Genomic DNA, 21,541 nt, shown 5'->3' on the forward strand with positions numbered 1-21,541 from the left:
TAACTTTAACATCCCACAGAGCTGACAGACTTTGACACTAACAACTGTGCAGGGAGTAAAACAGATTTACAAGTGGCAGTGACCTTTTCATCAAGGGAAGTAAAGTAGACTTGAATCCACCGTACCCCCGACTCACAGTCCTGACAACATCATTCAACATACAGTAGGAAAAGCACTTCAGCAAAAGTTTATGAAAGTGACATTGACACAGCACAGTACATTAAATGGATCCCACCAACATGCCATGAGTTTTAAGTAGTATCTATTTTTTTTAGTGAGATTAGATGTGTTTGCTACTTAAATACTTTAGTGTATTCCTTTACTCAGCAATGACAATTAAAATGCTGCAGTATCAGTACCTTTTTAGTTATGAACGTACATATTTTGACCATCCTTCTTCCAGTAAAAAAAAATAAACAAATAGAAACAATCTATAATTGAATGTTCCTATCATCATTTCATTCTTATCTTTGACCCCCATACTTCAGTGCAGCGTGGACAGGCCTTATTCACTATCTTGGATCTTGTTACCCTAGCAACTAATAGCCAAGCTGCCTTCAAAAAAAAAATATGGAGGTGGCCTCTCTGATTTTTAAAGGAAATTGACTACTTTAAACCCAATGAACACCTGTTTTAATTGCACTTTTCATGGCTGAGAATCTCTCTTGTCATTTTTTCAGAGATAATAGCAGTTTTATTCAGCTATATGGTTTACTGCATAGAAGCAGTAAAGCAAAACTTCTTCTGTCAGAAACTTCAAGCATAGCTGATTTATTTTTAGGTACCTAAAACCAAAAATTAGGTCTGCATCTGCTTATTCAAAATTTTTGCAATTTCAATATGATTTAAAAGAAAGGCTATTCTTTTAAGCTTCTGTAAGAGGTAAGAGCAGTTTACTAAGAAACATTATACAGTTAATGAAGATACTCTGTCTTCAGAAGAAAGAAAATTGTTGGACAAATTTATGGTAAAGCAAATTTTTCCTATTGATCAAGCCCTAGAGGGGCATTAACAACACTTAAGGGAACAAACTGCAGAAGATGGCATAACTGACACATAAAAAAGACTCGGCAAGAGAGCTGAGCAGGGCTGGTAGGAAATGGAACACTTTAACATTACAACCCAGTCATACCAAGGTCCATTGACCCTGTACTCATTCCAGATAATTAATTTACAACACATTAAACCTCTGTGTGAAGAAGGATGTTATGCATCAGTTGCGTAGGAATAAAAAGTGTTATTGATTTAAGATTTCTACTGTATCCTGCACTGACAGAAAGAAACAATCTAGTGGTGTTTTAAAGACAAAAAAAAAACCTTTTCTGAAGGACAAGTTTGCTAAATAAGTGCACTTTACACTACATTTAACTGAAGTATTGTTGACACCCTAAAATAAATGCTGTTAGGAAAGAAACCCTCAGCATAATTAGGAGACTATGGCATGACTGGATAGTATTGGCATTCACTCTAGGAATCAAATGCTTGTAGGTGATAATGCTCTCTTTTACAGTAAGAGTTTAAAATAGAAAAACACATTGACAAATATTATTTAATGAATAAAATATGAGTGAGACAAAGCCGTTAATACAGTACAATGTCTAATGAGAATCAAGCCCATTTTCCTCGTGAAGGCATTGTGCACTTAATGTGTAAAAGAAGGAAATAGTTGCAGACTTGCAAAGTTTTAAGACACAAACCAGGACTTGCTTCATTGACAGATTCTTTTTTCTGTAATTAAATTACAATTTTCAGATCAAAATTCAGAAAATTCAGAATTTCAGATCAAATGTATTGGTTGGCTAGCACTTCCTACTGCAGTTTCACTTCTCAGGACCTTGGGACACTACAAAAGTCTGCCCTGTATTACTCGCAGCTTTCAGCAAATGTCTACTTTCAAGTTCCTTTAAAACTTCCAGCGGTTAGAAAGAGATTTGAATCAGTCAACAGGCAATATGCTCCCAATCCACGAAATTCAGTTTCACACAAATAATACAAAGAGAGAAAACACAGAAGGGTCTGTAATTGATCTCAGACTGAACTACAATGATCTCATGATAGGGAGAGGAGTGTTAACTTCCTGGTAAAAAGACAGATTGTGTTTGCAGTTTGGTACAAAATACCCAGAAAGAGGCTACGGACAATCTAAAATGAAGCCTGGAATTTTGTAGTGAAGGGAAGTTATTCCAGCTGAATTGAAACCAATATTGGAGTACTGCAAACAAAATACTACAGTCAGTCCAAGTACTAAAAGACTCATAGCAAAGTGTGAAGAATCTGGGATATAAAAGCAGGAGAGTGCACAAATCCCACAAATGAACTCACACACCAAGGCAGGTAATGTGAAACAAGACAGTTGTTAGTGTTTAGAAGATTTAAAAACTGCAGTGTACATTTCTCTGCAAGAGTTTGTGAGCGTTTGCAAGTAGACACACTATGGGCAAGGCGTGTGACAGCAGCAATATTAGATCCAGGACTCTTTTGGAAAAGTCTAGCACATAGCCTCAGGACATAAAGAAGTGACAGCCTGAAAGCCAGCCACAGGAACACAAACAATATGATGGCAGCAACTGGGATACCAGTGCTACAAGAAAGGGTGCACACATCAGTAGTGAAAAAACTTAAACTTGGAAAAGAAGTAATTAATTTAAAAAAAAAAAAAAAACTTTTTTCAGCATTAAACTTGGCTATTTATGAACATCTCCAAGAAATACATGGTAGTTTCTCTCAATGGTACAGTCAAAACTGTAGTCAAGTGCATTATTCATCACGGGTACTAATAAAAAATTTAATGTCAGTGCTCTCAAAGAGTGAAGGGAGCCTTTGGCCTTAGTCTACACATGTAAAAAGTTATGTATCTTACTTATGGAAAGCTTATGTTAACTGAAACTGGTTATAAACTACTTATTGCCATTCCCAATAGGAATCTGATAAGCACCTTTATCTTACCCTCTCCTGAAACTGCATAGATTATTTCTCAACTATGAATGGTGGATTTACAAACCAAATATAAATCTAAGTGAAATTTGTTGCCTACACATACATATATTGGAGCCTTTGATACAGGCACTGAATACAGATTAAAAGACACACGTACCCATCTGACATCCATCTCCCCTTTAACTATTTCTGGTCTCAGACTTGCAAATATGAATAGCAGAAGAATATCAGGCTATTAGCCTAGATTGATGTACTCCTCACTTTCCTGAGATAACCCTGTATGAAGATCCTCCAGTTAGGCTGCAGGGCACTTGTCAGTCCATTTTCATTAGGGACAATGATGACAGCTTTGCAAAACATCACGTGTGTGGTTTGCAGTAAGTTGCAGGTTTTGTCTGGTCTGACAGAGCCTTTCTACAAGAAACTACACTTTTACCCAGTCTTAAACTCACACTGCCAAATCACTATGACCAAAATAATTACAGCAATCAAAAAACAGTATTAGCAGTTCCCTGGTGGGAAAAAATTATCTGTACCATGTTCAGCTGTACACAAGGTAATAAAATGGAAAGTCTTGGTCAGTCACAGGAACAGACGGAGTGACCCCTATAGAGTATTTCTGCATTTTCTCAAAACTCATTTTCAGTAAGACTGGTACAGGCTAAAGAGAAGGAAGGCTCCTGTTTTATAGCAACTCCTGGGCCAGTCTTGACTCTAACTCAGCGACGTAGAAAACCCCTCTCCCAGAAGTCTTACTGGCCCATCACAGTAGTTTCTCAAGTAGGTGAAATCATCACATTTTCCATTCTGCATACACTGAGGCATCCACGCTATTTTTATTTTTAGCAACCAAATTATCATTCGCCCAGAGTAAAGGAGATAATTCATTTTTAATGGATTTCAATTTCAGTTAGCTGTTTTGCTGAAATAACTTTTTTTTTCTTTTAAAAAGATAAATTATTTGGCATTGAAGTTTGAAACATAGCAGTAAGCGATTATCATAATTTTGTAAAATAATTCAAGCAAAATTTAAAATACCTTGCACCCCTCCTGAAAACTGTAATGAAATGAAGAGCACTTTTTTTTTTTTTTCTGATTCTTTACTAAAGATATCTTTTATCTTTTGAGGTCTGAGCAGTGCATATAAATATGCCACAACATTTTGGACTTCACTAAGTATCTGAAGTGATATTTCGGTATTTCTCTGGAGCAAACTGTAGTACTACTTTTTGAGGGGAAAACAAACAAAAAAACAACCAAATAAAAAAAACCTCTTCCCTCTTTCTACAGTGAAAAATAGGGGGACAAAAAAAAAAAAAAAAAAAAGAAAACCGTATTCTTAATTCGGGTTACAGGTTCAAACGCACCAGTCTTAACTTTCTGCGGCTTAAATGGGCAAAATGGACAAAGAACAGTAAGGAGAAGCAAAATAAAGTGATTTTCTGTGGGAACATGATGCACTCACTGGTGGTAGCACCAGAAGAAGAATGTAGGTTTCCTTATACTTTACCCATCTGATGACATTGCTTCTCCAATCCGTATCAGAGTTGCCTGTTACTTAATAGCTTGTACAATTATGTGAAAGTGTTAATAAGTAACCTGGGTGTGTTCACCCTTCACTAAATTATAATCAACAGTTGATTCTACATTTTACGTTTGTTATTCTCTCACTACATGACAAAGATAAAGATTTCATATTTAGTACACCTGTATGGATAATTACACTACTATGCTACTCCTATTACCACAGTTAAGGAACTGTTCCTCTTTTCCCTGATTTATATGGCATGACATGGCCTCATAAAGTATTATTATGTCATTATTTAAAATCCTTGTATCCGATAATGTGGTAGTCAGTCGAATAAGAATTTTGAGATTTCCCTTGGCAACAATGGTGGTGTGAAGAAGGTATTGAACAGCTACACTCAGGCACAGATTGCCTACCTGCAGTTAAGGGACCTGTGCTCCCACGTGCTTGTGCTCCTTCGCTCACTCTATGCCATGGTAACCATTGCACATCTCACAGGATAAGCTTCCACCACACCAAGCTGACTCACGGCAGTTGTATGATTGCACATGCCCCGTACGAAAAGAAGTCCAGCCAAAGCACCTAGTCCTGCAGAACAGAGTGAGAGGCCCAAGCTGTTAATCAGGCAAGAAAGTGCAACAGTGGATAAGTACACGTACAAGGCTGAAAACAGTCTGAAAATGAAACTTCTAATTTCAGTTAAATATACCAATGTTTTATTTTTGCTTATTCTCTAAGTTACTAATTTTTTTCACTTTTTTACTGAGAATAAAAATTACTTACATTACAATATTAGCATTTGGTATGGGATTAAATTTCAACTTTACTATCATTTATTGAGCATTTCTTGCCATGCTTATTGACATGGATCAAGAGCCCCTTACTGATCAGACTAGCACTCAGCACATTATTGGTGTGCTGCTGATGTGTAGATGGCTACTTTTGTTATAATGGAACTCAATAGAACACCCAATTGTGAATCCATGATTCAACTATTTGTTGACTCCCTGAGATCTAGCTGGTAGCAAAATTTAAAGTGCAATGATACAGTGTTTATTCTAGAATCATTGAGATAACTCAGAATTTTGGGTTGCTTTTTTGTTCTAGTAACTGTTACGAGTAAATTATTTACTGCACAACAGACGACTTCTCTACTTACATTTTTTGATTAATTGCTAAGTGAGTATTCACAAAGAGCTGAATCAGATCCCCATTAGAAGGATATTGCTATAGTTCCATGATATTCATTTATCCTCTGAATACATATTTTCTACGTGAACTGTCTATCTTTGAAAGAATACCTGTTACATGAAACAGCATATCACACGAGTACATCAAAAGATAGGATTATTTTATATTCTGTTAATTTCATAGCAATCAGCACCTTGCTGTCCTTTAAAAAAGCACTTTTCTGATGGAGTTTTGTGTGTGTAATAACTGCAACATCAGACTCAAAGAATAAGTCAAACTTTCAAACTAGATCAAAGAATGTAAAGTACAGGTAGTTAATAGTGAGGGTTTTTTTTCTTTTCTTTTTTTTTTTTCAAATTATTCACCCATACTTACTGTGTCCCTCTCTAGAATTCATGGATCATTATTCTTTGTAGCTCATTTTTTCTTCAGTGTAAGATTGTGGGATGAAGTCCACATTCTGAAATTACACACAAATATGTTATAAAAATGGAGTGTTTGAAATCAATTCTAATGTTAAATGCAAAGGACATTCTGGGCTCATTAAGTAAAAATATCTCATTTAATGAGCAGGAAAGCACTGGAGCACACTGAACCCTGACACAAAGCAAATTATTTAAGTGATAAATTATATTTTATGGGGAATGTAAAAGTTAATAATACTCAGGGGTAAGGTAATAAATGCAGAGGTGTAACTAACTTCATTGACTGCTTTACTTACAAACATGCCATATGTACCTGGTTACTTGAAATAGTAATAAAAGGAATTGGCAGAAACTCCTGGAACCCAAGATTCATGCAGAGACCTTTGTAGCATTCTTTTTGACTAAACAATGTGTTTTATTCTTTTCAAACTCATTCTCCTCCCTCTTTCACTTTAAGATATATACCTCCAGTCTTTGCTTTTCACTTTCTGTCAAATATTTGATCTTGCATTCATTAAAACTAAAACCTTCTTATCTTCCAGGGAGGCTAATAAAATCAGTGCTCATTTACCTGCAATGATGCCCCAGAAGTGACCTAAAACTTTACTTGAGGAGAACCAATCTACGCTGAAAGAAAACAGTGGATCAACTGTTAATCTACTGCCCTTCTAACGCACACAGGTTCAGTGGCACTGAATCTCCTGCTGTTATTGTTCAGTGAGATCAATTAAGTAGATGAACTCAGTGAGGATACAGCTCACAAATACGTCTGTACATTAGAATAAGGGGGTTTAGCTTGAAGTTAACTATCAGAGTTAAAACCCCTTCGCTATATTTTTAAAGGGGTAAAAGAGATGATGAAGGTATGTAACAAGTAGAAATCAACTGAGGAGCATGCATGATCAAAACTACCTCCTATGACTACTTCCTTAATCTTAAAATGGAATTTGCAATACTAACATTGTCTTTTCTTTTTTTCCCCAATTTTATTTTATTTTTACATTTCCAGGTCAATGGCTAGACCTTTATTCTCACTGATGCATCTAGGAAGTGAATATAATATCAGTGCACCTAATGTTAATCCTGATTTGGTACAATTTGTATATGGACGGGACGGCCATTCACACAGCATGAGCCAGAAACCTTCAGCAGAGCTGTTGTACAAAAGCAATCAATTGAATCACAAAAAGGATGAATTTCCACTGCATCCAAGATTATCTGTATATGTGCAATTTTTCTCTAGGAATAAGATTTGGCATTCAATCTTGAACTAAGTCAACTTCACCTTACCCTACTTTTTAGTTTGCATCTATAAATAGTCTTATGATGATGGTCAATGATCTTGAAACCATCTGAATGAGCTCAATACATCCCTTTGAATTCATAAAGCCAAAGTATGAAACAACAATGAAAGTGTTTCTGAACAGGTCCTGTATAAAACAAACCCGTAGGAAAAAAAGCCTAACTCAAAAAAAAAAAAAAACCAGCCCTGATCCAAATTCTTCCTTGAGTTCTACTAACCAACAGTAAACCAACAGTAAATGTGATATATAAGAGATCATTTTCCAGCAGAAAAGACATGCCTTTGACAGATAATGTAACTAGAAATATAATCTAGAAATATAGTCTAGAGATCTGCAGTGATTGCCCAGAGCTACTTGTAAAATATTCGGTCTGCATGTCTGCTAAGAAATAGCAGGCAAAGACACATCCAGCCAGATTATAAATTCTCAAATACATGTTTGACCAACTTATTCTCTCCTTCTAAATACACATTTAACTTGGTGTTATATGCTTTTTGAATCTTAACTGAAAAATTCATATTTCACAGGTGTTTCTGAAGCTTGTGTTTTGAACAGTAGCTGAAATTTCCAACTAATCCACTGACTCCAGAAGCCAGGAGTTGCAAGAAAACTTTGAATATTGTAAGCATTGTGAGTTAGAAGTACCAAGAATATGAGCAGATGTATATAAACATTATTTTAAATGTTTTATTGAAGTATTTAGTAAATTAAACTAGAAATGTCTTGCATCGTAATCCAGTGCTACAGCAAGTAAATAAGACATGTACATAAGACTTCTACTACAGCTCAGAATGAAGTTGCCATTGAAGGTCAGACTGCTGAAATGGCTGATACATCAATTCTTGTACTCTGTCAATATAAAGATGTTAAAATGTATAAAGGGGCCAATATCCAGATCCTTGGGAAATCTCATGGTAAGAGCCTTTCCTCTGTTTGAACTGTCTTTCTCCTGGCTTTAAACCATTTCTATGGTCAATAGTCTTTGTACCTGGGAAATACTTCCATGTTTTTGTTTTTCAAACTTCCAGGCTATTAAATATCAGATAAAGAGGATATATATATATATATATAAATATATATTTAAATTGGAGAAGAAACACATCCCTGAAAAAGCAAGGTATGCCTTTTATATATTTACCAAATATTTTAAGTTTTTCCAAAATCACTTCAGATCCAGACATGGCAGGCTCCTCTATTAAAAATAATAATAATAATTCATGGCAAAATGTAACTCTTACCTACAATTTTCAGATTGCAAGTAAAGCAGATTTGAGATTGCAGTGATTGCATGTAGTTAAGGTATGGAAGATCACCACACTAATCTGTCTTCCCAGGAAAGGATTGTTCCTTTCTGTCAAGGTGATGGTAAATTGCTACTAGGAACTGCAGTAAATAAACAATATTTTTAATGCAGAATTTGCTCCTGATATCTTTCACAGCAAGTACATTTTTTTAAGAGAGAAAGAGACCAAAAAATAATTTCCCTCTTTAAAGCATGAACGAACTGCCTACAGAAATATCCTTGTGAAGTTCTTAGACTAGATTCTATTAGGGAGATAGATGAATGTCAAGTTTTCCTTACAAGGTGGGTAAAACAGCAATTTTCTCTGAAATTTCTTTAAAAAAAAATAAAAAATAAAACAACAACAAAACACGTTGCACTTCTTTTCAGAGAACTTCAAAGAGATGCAGGGAGTAAAGACGCTGCATAAAGCCGGGAAGCCAAGGGACAGAAAGGCTCAGCATGTTCTCTGCTGAACTTCCCCATGAACTTACAGCACACTTGATAACAAAAACCATGTCTTCTGAGTCTTTCTAACCAGTAGATGCTGCTATCTCTACTTCTCCAAACACTGCATTTATGTTTTCAGTTACATGTAGAATAACTAATGTACTGGTGCCAGTCAGATACTTTATATCACCAAACCCCCACAAGCAAATTTGTTTTACACAGCAGTTGAATGAAAAACATCCTGTAGAGAGTGCAAACGCAAGGGAATGAGAACAGAAAACAGCACTAGCAACATGATTTAAATTAATTAAGTGAGCATTAATACCTCCAAGACATTGCCTTATTGGTTCATATACTTTGTGGGAAAAGCTGTAATTTACATGTACGATACTTTTAACACCATCTATTAATTAGATATATATGGTTACTCTGTTTAATTGATACTGTAAACAAAAGGCCCATTTGAAAACATATGCTGCAATAATTAAAATGCTATTATGCTGACAGTGCCTTTCTTTGAGGAACTTGTAACATCTGTATTAAGTGTGATAAGCATTGATTATCTGGAATGATATAAATATTTGGGGAGCTAATAACAATCAGGTAGGGTTTCAGTGCATGCTATAGACAGCAGAGATAAATCACAGGAAATCTAGATCAAAGTTGGTTTGTGAATAAGTTTGTTTTTGTACTTAATGACTCAATATAAAACACACACACAGAAAACTCTTCAGAGATTTAAAGCACACGGAAATGCCATAAAGAAACATCCCATCCTGTGCAGCATTTCTGTACATCTGTAGAATCTCCCTGTGCAGCGTGTAGGATGTCAGCACACAAAAAGGGGGAATACATTCAATCCATCAAGTACTTACTGCGCACATTTACCAACATTAGATGCTTCTTTGAAGTATTGGGCTTTTTTTTTTCTTTTTTTTTGAAAGGCAGAAAAAAAGTATGTAACTCTCATCCCTTTCCCTTGGGAAGATTAAATTAGTGATGCAATAGGTTAACTGCAATCTAGTTCCCATTCAGCTGCATCTTGGTTCTGAGTCAGATACTTATTTGTTCTGAGTTACTTTCATTACCACAGACTGCAGTAAGGGCTTACATCACTTGCTGTGGTCCTTTAAAGGTGACTTTTTCCTTCCTGCTCTGACGTCCCTCTATATAAACCCCCACTTCCTTGGTCCTGGTACTTATCCTCCCAAAGGCTCTCAGGCTTTCTGGAAGAGATGCAGGCCTGGTAAGAGGCAAGATGACCTCAATCTCAGTGGAGTTGAAAGGGCACAAGTGAAAGCAGGATCTGCTCTGTATGTTCATTAATGACAATTTTTACTGCCACTCTGTATCCTTCTTTTCACATAAGACAAGAGCTCATTCCTGCAAATAAATGAAAGAGAGCACCAGAAACTGTTTGGGAATACACACAGCAATATGTGCTGATGTACAGGAGATAAGGGCTGAAATCCCATGACTGATCCTAACTTCAGGACTTTGTGCTGCTGCTCTTGAGGCCAGTACACAGGAAGAGCCTGGTACATCAGTGGGACTCTGGCCCCAGTAATAAAATGGGTGCTTTTTGCTGACGATTATGGGACCACATTTTTACTCTAAATGACTGAGTCCAAACGTGCCTGATTTAAGTGACTGAGAAGCCCTATTGACTACCCATCCCCATAGGACTTCCCACATACTTGTGATCAGGAAAGAAGCCCAGTTTATGTAAACCTTTGCCCATGAGTCAGGGTTGAGTAAACAAAGCCTTTTCCATATTTTCTGCAAGCATTCCACTGTTAATACACAGCATGCGACATTTGTTTCTTATTAAGTTGTATTTTCATTTCTTTGCTCTTGTAATTTAGGTCTTTCTAACACTCTTTATTTAATTCTTTTTTTAAGCATTGCATTAACTTGCCTTCCTATAACCTCTGTACAGCTTTCTCTGTGATTGTTGTAACAATTTGTACTATTCCAAAGCACAGGCATTAATTGCGTCTCTAGTTATTATCTTGTCCTTGTTTCTTTCAGACTAGTGGCCTCTGAATTTTTTTTTCACAACAGCTAGGAGGCTAAAAAGACATCATCTTCACAATAGCGTAAAGTAATGTTCTGTAGACACAACAATAGCTGTTTATTGCACCTTGCATAAACTACTTTAATTACCTTCAGATTACTGGTGTTATTCAAAAACATTCATTTACAGCTGAGAGGGTCCATGGACATTTACTGAAACTCTTTCCAACACACAGTACTTCGTCCTAGGTTGCAGCACAGTGTATTATAGTCCTTGTCTATTCAAAAATAGAGTGATTTATACAAAGGAAACTTCAGATATTTATATAGTTTTGATTATCTTAATACTATCATGGCTTTTGTTATTCTAAATTAAATAAACTTAAAGCAATGTAGCTGAACTGAACATTGTTACTTAGTAGTGCAATAGTAGCGCCACCACAAACACATTGCTATGTCTAAACCTATATCTATGGCAGGTTAGTGCACTTTTTCTCAAAATATATGAAAATCCACATGGCCTTATACAGCTACGTATACCATGTTGGCCATGAAGTCTAGTTTCACTGACAACTAAAACAATTCACATTATTTTCTGCAGGCCTACTATATCGCAGAGGGCTATGCTGGCATAGTAGTATAAATGATACGGAAGGACAGGAAGCCTAGGAAGATATTTTAAATGACTGGTTCCTTCTCTTTTTTGTGTCTCAAATGCTCCTTCAACAACAATATTAATATACTTGCACAGGGCACATGACCAACCGAAGAGGTGATTACTGATTACGTGTTGCAGAGTGCCAAGCAGAAATTCGTCTGAGCTGGGGCCTCACTGGAGGTGATGCTTGGAGCAGGAGAGGGTCTTGGTGAGCCCCATCTCTTTGACCTCTTAAAAGACATCAACTAAGAAGGCAGAAAACAGTATAAAGCATGGAGAGCTGATTTGCCCTATCTGATTTCTGGTGTACTACAAAACAGAACTATAAAGTTAATTCCTATAATGCTACTAGGAAAATTAATAAACTTCTGCTTTGGCTTACTATAACCTCTTCTGAGTTAGTTTCTTGGCACACTGTATTGTGCAGGAGGCCTGTATTTATGCTCCATTATCATAAATAGTGAAGGATTGGTTAATTCTACATTTCAATTACAATAATCATATTTTAAATATATAAAGGTTGCCACGTCTCGTATAGCTTACAAAACAAGGAGGTTTTCATTCTTAAGATTCTGTGTCCCCTTAATGAATCTTCTCAACAATGTGGAAAGTAATTCCATTTAGATGTTATGGGGAGGGGGAAATTTACATTTAGGTAGATAGTTGCCTTTCATTTCTATCTCATACAGAGTGCATTGAAAGCTTCACAGGTTTTGCAATATGCTGGAGTAACTCTTGTGTGTTACTGTTATGTTAATAATTGCTGCAATTTGAGACTATGCTTTTGTAAGTACCAAAGATGTCTGAATGCATTTGTTTCTAAATGAGAGAGTCTGTGACAAACACATACTGAATAGCAAAAGGAGGCAGAGGGGCTATGAGACTGTAAATTAAAAAAAAAAAAAAAAGAAACAAAACATAGCACAGCAGCCCATCTGAATGACCTTGATACAGAATCTACTGTTAGCTCTATACAGGGCTTCGGCTATTCATTCTGTTTTGCTTCTTTCGGATGACACTAACTCCATTGAAGAAAGAAAGAAATTTGGGCAGAAATAATTAGATTTTGTCTGAAAGGAAAAAAAATGAGAGTGACTTATCAGGAGCACTATAAAATCTCATGCATCTCCTCTGCAAAAGAAAGAATTTGTACACAACTATAAATTTTTTATGTTTCTATCAAACATTGATAATAAAGGTTTTAATATTTATAGTTACCCTTGGCCAAACTCTCAGAGTTCCCTCTCCAGTAGGGCACACTCACTGAGGTACACATTGCCTTTGGGTACTGCTGATTGGGACAGTAAGCACATTATGGATTTCCCTTTGGAATATAGCATTGATGCCCAGCTCTTCTTAATCTTCTTAATATTCAATTTTACGCATTCCTCTGTAATCAGCTTTATCCTGAATTCTAATGAGTTCTGGTTTTACACTGGGAGCTGTGTCTTTTAACAATCAATGTTATTAAAATGACCCTTGATAGTGCATGATTCCACAGTGGGGATTTTCAAAGCTATGTACAAAAATGCAGTTCATTACCACTTTAATATGGAAGTTTAAAATCAGAACTTCTTTCTGCCTTGTTCAAAGCAATTTCTCTAGCTTTGAACAGTTGCTTGGCACACCACAGTGAGTATTACAAGATTTTGGCTCTCTCTCCATGGTGGCCCAAGAACTCCCAGCAAAGGAGGAAATGTGGTGCTGGAGATTGGATAGGTGGTAGATTTATGGTCACTGGTCTGACTGTAGCCCAGGAAAAGACTGATTAAAAAGCTCCAAGAAGCACAGTGCTCGGTATTGGTTAGATTTTTTTATTGCATTATTATAACTTCATGGGAGTTATTTAATGATCTTTTAACTAGTTTTATTGCTTGCTGTATATAATAACCACCAAATTGCTGGCATAGATAAAATATATTAGGAAATGAGTTTCATCTCAATTGCCCTTCTATGGAACACGTGAACCTCTGAAGTTTGTTTCCATTGTACAGCAAATATGCCCAATACAATTACAAGGAGATTATACAACGCTTTGTTGAAAGGATATGAACTGGGCACTAATTCCTAGGTGGAGCCAAGCTGGAACTCAGGGGAAGTACCAGTCTGCAGTGCCAGCAGTGCATGTGTTCTACCGAACAAAATTGCAACATATGGATCTAGGATTTGCCTGCTCCTTACCAAGAAAGAGAAAACATGCTGTTTTAAGGGGATTTTTAAACTGAAAGCAAGATATAGAAACTGTATTTTGAAACAGACAGATGGAATAAACAAAAAAAATAAAAATAAAACTGTTCAGGAGGAAAGTTTTCATATGTCTTTCAGAATACACAGCAGAGGAATGAGCCTTTTTTTTTTTTTTTGGGAAAGGCTTAGTAATGAAGAAGATTAACAGCTGCTGTGTAGGTAACTACTCATTAGAAGTTACCAATAATAAGACTGTTTAGAGTGAGCAGAAAGGTACTTCACATATAAACTGGAGGAGGGTAAATATAGACTTCTGAAAATCAAATAAAGAAACCTTGAAACTACTTACCCACCCTTCAGTTTCAACTCTAATTTGTTCCGTTCTGAAGCAGAGTTCAAATATTTAAAAAGTATAATATAAAACAGAAATCCCAGGCATCCCGTATTCAACAGCAGTTTCCTTTTCTCCTAAATGTCATGAAAGGAAAGCCTAAGAAATCAAAAGATTGTTTCAAAAACAAAGGAAAAGAATGCTCATACCAGAAGAACATGGTGCCTGCTCAGTGTGAAAAACATTTCCCCTTTGACTTATTTCCATTATTGAGAGTAAATAACCAAATTAATCCCAATGGTAGATTTGAAGTAAGCAAGGCAAAAAAGGCAACACTTCACTTGAAAAAAAGGACCTATCTCAAAATACTTAACAGAACTGAGTCTAAGTGGAATCTGAGTTTGCATTAGCATTTAGGTAAAAATACATTTCTCTGGGTGACTGTAGGCAGATCCTTACCATGGCATTGCATCACAAAGGCATGCTTTGAAAGAAAAATTAACTCTACAAATCAAACTTGCAGGACAAAGAAATAAAAGTTTGCCTGTGCAGTTCAATTATACTCCTGCATTTCTGCATATGCTTTTGGATGCTGCTAGTAATGATGCGATATTTTTTTGTTTGCCTCGCGCTGTGACCTGGCAGGACGCTGCTCTGGAGGTGGGCAAGGATTCCGCAGCAGAGGAGAGGACTGTTAGCCTGAGCCCCACCTCATTATGTCAGAAAACAAGAGAAAGACATGGCACAACAGGATGCAAAACGATGATGTATTCTTAATCTGATGATGTCAGTGTCCTAAATTAACAGAATGATGTCGTAGTATTTGGTCATTGTATTCTACCACACCTCTTAGGCAGGCTGCTGATCTGAAACTAGGCAATTCACCCAACTAAACCCACGGGTGCGATCGGCATGTCTTCCCATATTTACCTATGCCTGTGTTTCTGATAGCTCCGCTGGTGATGACTGAAACTGGAAATATTTTAGGACATTCATCTTTCAGCAGATGTTCAGCATGTCACAGAACTGAGCTCTTGGTCTCGACACTTAATGGGTTAAATCCTAAAAGCTTGATTTGAGGGCAGGTCTTGAAGAGTGAGGAAGAGCTTTAAGTCCTATTAAATTTAATTCACTGTAGTGGCTTAACAACATGTAAGATGAGTCCAGAAGGCACTGAGTTTTTCCCATACCACTCAAACCAGCACAATTCCATGGACCTAAAACTCCTTTCTAACCATGTAACAGGCCTGACCCCAACTCTGTGTCCTCATCTGAACACAGCTGACATTTCTTAATCACTCAGCTCTTCACCTAAGAATATCCATAGTTTAAGAACTCCCTAGCAACTTTTTCTCTAATTATAATTTTACCTAAACAGCGATGGGTTTTCCTTCAGATACTTGTTCTAGAAAAATCATGAAAATTAAGCTAAAATCTCATTGCTGAAGAAACCCTTATACTAATGATGGTTTGGAGCTCTCTGGAGAAGAAGAGCATGGCTCAGTCTAGATAGTCTCACATTTCTGTAGTCTCACCTGGAATTATCCTCTCATTATTCCTTTTGTAATCACTCTCTGAAAAGGAAAACAAATGACTGGCGAATGTCTTAAATACCAGGATGCTTACAAATCCAGGACTTCATTACTCAAATTCGAGATGCAATATATCCTCTTGACATTAACTGCCTAGTTGAAGAAATAGATATCTTTTTAATGTTTGGGAAATTACAAAGGGAGGTATTTACAGCCACTTTAGCCTATTGCAGCACAACCGATTTACTACCAGTATAAAAATTGAAATTTTTCTCATTGCCTCATTGATCAGTATTGAAATCCACGGAAACAAGAAAAAGTGTGGAGGTAAGCATTTATTATCCTATAAAAACAGTTTACGTTGCCTTGTCTTTCCTAAATGACTGGAAAAGAATAACAGTTTGTTCATTTGTCTATTCTTAGGGAAAAAAAATGAGGGCATAGATAGACTATGCTATAGTAGTTGGGACTTAAGAAATGTATTCAAAAATCAGTATTGACTCATGAAGTCAAAAAACCCTGAGTAAATTTAACATCTGTAAAGCAGTAGAAAATAAGTGGTCATATGAACTGATTGTCCCTTTTAAGAATGTAACCTGTTTTATGCAGTCTACAGAAAACAGTATTATATATATATGGAAAAAATATGTCATCTTGGAAGACTAGATGTAAGAAAACACAGAATTAAGCAGTTAATGTTGATGAAATTATTTATTTTGTGTAAAGAATAATGTAAAAATCACCCCAAAAAATCTAAATCTCATCTAAGATTACTTAAAGATTTACTTGAGGCCATATTGTATTTCTTGTTTTCCTGATTAACAAATCATCACTGCACAAAGCAACACAGGTGGTCAGTCCCCTTGGGGTCACATCAAAGAGGCCACCATGAAGCTTCAGATGTTATTCAAAAGCAATCTGAAACTTGTCTCTCACTGTTTGTCCCATCTATTGTATTCCACAGGGTCATCTTTAAGGGAGTGTCTGGTCTGAAAAAAAACCTTTTGTGGAAAATACTTTTAAAAATTGTTTCATAACTGTTGACTGTTTTATGAATGGTCTATGTTTAGAATAGAAAGAAGTTCTAGACTACAGTATTGTAAAATAGAGGGGATTTTCAAATCAGTTGTCATAGTCCCTAGATCAGAACTACAGAATAATTTTGTTAAATTTATTTTTAGGTTTTATGCTGGAATTTGAAAATATGTCTTTTTTTTTTTTTAGGTGTTCTCAGAAACACTAGTGGCACATTAAATAATGTTTCAATGTATTCACTGCACATCCAACACTCATAGAAAAGATTTTTTTGTCATTTTTGTTAACACTTTGAAGACTCTACCAACATTGTGCCTTACTATGTAAGCTGCTCGAAAAGATCAAAGTCTTATTAAGGCCCCGGTTACTCCATCAATACCAACAGGATGTTTATAAACCATGATTCATGTTGGGTATACCAAGAAGAGAACACAGACTTGTAGTTCTCAGTGATAAACAAAACCAACAACATTTCTCAGCTATGGAAAACTGATTAAAGAGTTATGGGCAAGCTGTTATAGGAAGGAAAACCCAACAGGGCTTCCCACTTTTAATAGGCAGGCAGGAAGCTGACTGCAGAACAAGTTTTGAGTTTCTAACTTTATTCTATGCACAATAAAGTGATCTGATAAACTCTCCAGAGAGGATTCACTTGAACCCATAATTATTCATACAGAGTTAGGGAATTCTTTCAGCAAATAATGCATTCATCAAGTGTGGTTTTCAGCACAGACCTATTCAGTTATTTCCAAAGTCACAAACTGAAAATAACTGAGGACTAAAATAATAATCCTGAAGAGGCAGACCTTGCCAGGCCAGGAGGATCCCAGAGGTAAGGGTACTGTTCCACAGATAACAGCATGGGTTTGAATTCTTCTTATGTTCAAGGGGACCCCAATCCACTCCTCCCATCAACTCAGAAAGCATTCAAGACACTAAGCTAAAGGAAAGTCTCATTGTTTCTTGGAAGATCCAAAACATTTAAATATGAAATAAAAAGAAAGAACAGAGCTTAGTGGTCTTGCAGTTCATATCTCCTGGGAAGTAAACTTCAGCTGTGCTGAGACATTTCATATACAGGGAGGATTTAATCACTGCTTTCATTTCCTGGTGACTTGCTAATGTAACAAATTGTAGACCTTCAAGACTAATGACTAAAAGTCAGTGGTAGTTCACCATGCTTCCTTTTGTTTACAGGTCACTTAAGCTTATCACATTTTTTTATATATATTTTTAAGAACATGTTTTTGGAGGGGAGGCAGAAGAAATAAAACCAAAGAAATTATTATAAACATTAAAATGAAAATTTCCAATTTCCAAACATGTAGAGGGCCCTGCACATCTAGAAGAGGGGCACTGCAACATTAGTCCAAATTCTAGAAAATTCTGAAACTGATTAAGACATCAATTTCTGATAAAATTTTGCCCTACTCTAAATACAGCATAAACATCTTACAAATGTACTTTTTCTGCAGCCTTAAAGGATAGATCTTGAGAAGTTACACAGTGGACAAGGAAGGTTCTTGCAGAAACATTTCATTTATGAACGTGAACTGCAGCTTCTGACTCCCTAACAAATGTTGCATCAGTCCTATGCTGCAAAATGCTATGAATATATAATTAGGGGTGTGAAAAAAATGAAAAAATAAGTGTGTTCTGTAGTCCAAAATGATCTCGTAATGCATGCTGTAAGATTTTTTTATATTCAATACTTTGGAATCTTATTTGATCACAGAGCTTCCTCTTTATGAAGTCTGTCTGCATGCACTGAAATCAATAGACCTCTTTAGATATACTCATGCTAGAGAAGGGACAATCCCTAAACAGAAAACAACTAATTTAAGAATCATATTATATCAGGGGTAAACCTGAGTAAAACCAGGTAGTGGAGCAGTAGCCTGAAACATTTTTACTTAACCAAAGACTCTGTGTATTCAATGCTTACAAATGAAACAGCAGAAAAGTGTGTTCTTAGACTTACTGTATTGCCTGGAGCACTTAAATTGACCTCTTAGGAGGGTAAACATTGTGTCTATCCAGTTGACTATGTAGTCAATATCAAACGGAGCAAAGGGTATTTTTCCAACCTAGGAAAATAACCCCTCAGTGAGACTAATTAATTTCTCTGAAAACATCCAGGATATTGATCTGAGATTTGAAAACACTGTTGATGTATGGTAGCCAGCCACACATGAATGAAAACCGTCTTTGAGGGAACTTTAAAGATGAGGCAAACAGTATTTTATGGTCTTTCACCTATGCATGGAGACAGTTCAACTAAGAAATGGAGAACCTGAAAATTTTTTCAAATATTTTCCACTTTATGATTCCTCAGGAAAAAAAAAAAAATTCAACAGATTTAATCAAACAGATTTTTGAGACATTTGTTGAAGATTTTACGATATGGGTAGGAAACATAAGAACTTCTGAACTATCTTGTTTCTCACACTGACAAGTGCAATCTACCAGTTACGAGTACAGAATTTTGGTTTATCTGATATCCCAGAGGTATGGTATCCCCACACCGAACAAACGTGCTTGAAGCATGAATGCATGTTAGATCCAACAGCCAAACTTGCTTTTGCTACTGAAGTCTTTCCCAAGCACTCTTGAGAAATATTCTGCCTTTAGACACATGTGCAATGAACATCTATTTAAATCACTAGTGATAAAACATTTCTTGCTACATCAAAAAGTACCTGTTGATGCTAAGACAGAAAACAGCTTTTTGCAGAGGGAATGATTAATCATTTGAGTAAACTACCTGAAGAGGAGACTATGAAGCATCTGCAAACATGCTGAGGTCTCTCCACATCAGAGCAGTTACTGAGTTTAGTGCAGGATGGAAGATGGGGTCAACCCTAGTGCCTGTACAAGGGGGAGGTGAGGCTGGGCCAGCCCAGCACCACCTTGGGCTCAGTGGGTCTGTGCATCACCCTTAGCCAGAACTGGATCTTCATCCAACATACTCATTGCAGCAGTTCTAACATCTTATTTGGGGTAATTGCAAGCTGCAGTGCTTACAGTCCACCGAGGATCTTTGCATATAGGATCTCCCTCAACACCATGGAAGAGCCAAAAATGAGTGTTTTTAACAGAAGACATTGCTCCATGTTGTGTAGTAAAGAATTCCAGCAGCCGTACAAAGGTAAATAACACAGAGATGTCAAAGGGATGTGTTAACTGGCAGTGGAAGGAGGACAAAGTTAGGAACTTTCTTGTGGTGGTGGTGGATTGGCAAGAGGGGGTTCAGCCAGGTAGGGGAGAGATGAAGAGCACTATTTTTGCATTTGCTGACATTAGGAACACTTTGCAGTGGGTATAAGATGGCATGTATCTCTAAGGATGTGACTGTCCACTTTTTTTCAAGCTATAAAGCATCTAAACAGAATTAATTATGAAAACATGGTTAAGGAAGCCCCTTTGTCAAATGCAGCCTAGAATGCATTTTTGTGTGTTAGAATTTCCTGTTAAATTATAGGGTTTTTTTAAAGGAAATGCTGACAGTTCCTTAACCATTGCAGTGTGAACAGATGAATAACAATATACATATTCTTCTTGCTAATAAAGCTTTATAGCCTTGAAATTCAGCATAGAATCAGTCTATCGATTCTGGACAGAATTTTTGAAAGAAAGGCTTCATGGTGCTTTCCTCATTCCATGATGCGAAAAACAAATAGTTCCAGGGTTTTCATTTATTAGCAGGCTTCTAGAGATACCTTCACTGCATTTTTCCTAATATTTGTGTTCTGTTTATGACAGTATTAAAGACACAAGCACAATTTCAAGAGGATGTAATGACTTTCTCTGACTTGAGAAAGCATTGAAACAAAATATCCAATTTTTTATTCATTTAACTAGAGCCACTGCTTACATCTCAAGTTCATCTTTTTCTTTGATTTTACACTACATTTCCCAAAAGGTTTTCCCATTAATATTAACAGATTTATGAATCTCATTATTCTGATTTATGTCTTTTCAATATATTTAAGGCTATGTCAATATTAAGTTATTTGTCCCTTGTGAGCACCTTCTACAGAGTTTGGATTAGAAATATTTTTAAACATATACTGAGAAGCACTGCTTTGGACTCAGAGGTAACATCCTTATATAACTACAGTGCTTCTTCAATTGTTCAGTTAGCGAATCTGCAAAACAAAAAAAAACAAAACAAAAAAACCAATATTCTCCAGCAATGGGACAATAAAACACTTTTAAGATAATCAAACCAGTATGACAGACTACCATAATCATTTTCTTTAAGGACATACACGATGCTGTAAAGACACCGTACCAAAGGACATACTGTGTACATGATGCCCTGCAAAGTTTGAAGCTGCTCTGAAGTTTTCAGAAGGCCACCGCGGCCTTGCCTGGACATTTACATTGAGCTGGTTAGCCCGACTCCACACTCACGCCCACACAGCTGTCTCACTCCCAGTTTAACTCCCAGCTTCCAGTCTTTTCCAGTCTTGAAGAAGTGAAAGTAATCTGCACAAGATGAAGACTGCCAGGAGCTCCACCACTGCCAGGAACAACTGTTCTTAAGGACGCTTGCTGTAACTCTTAGCTTGCATCTGAAGCAGCTAAACTGGCAGCACATTGCTTCCCTGCTTGTGTGCGCGCATGAGAAGGTACATTTTATTTATTTTTTTTTTAATGGGA

The 21,541-nt window shown here is 36.4% G+C and overlaps 1 long non-coding RNA gene across 4 annotated transcripts in view; it reads right to left on the reverse strand.

Moving 5' to 3' along the window:
* LOC308198769 overlaps positions 1–21,541 on the reverse strand; it is a 90,951-nt gene that overhangs the window by 25,700 nt on the left and 43,710 nt on the right. For all 4 annotated transcript variants that reach the window (XR_013954195.1, XR_013954196.1, XR_013954197.1 and 1 more), the window contains 2 exons: positions 6,032–6,116; positions 4,882–5,053 (listed from right to left, as the gene is read on the reverse strand). This is a non-coding gene — a long non-coding RNA (uncharacterized lncRNA). The remainder of the gene's footprint in view (positions 1–4,881; positions 5,054–6,031; positions 6,117–21,541) is intronic.

Source organism: Anser brachyrhynchus, assembly GCF_964034855.1.
Source record: "Anser brachyrhynchus genome assembly, chromosome: 8".
In the NCBI taxonomy this organism is placed as follows: domain Eukaryota; kingdom Metazoa; phylum Chordata; class Aves; order Anseriformes; family Anatidae; genus Anser; species Anser brachyrhynchus.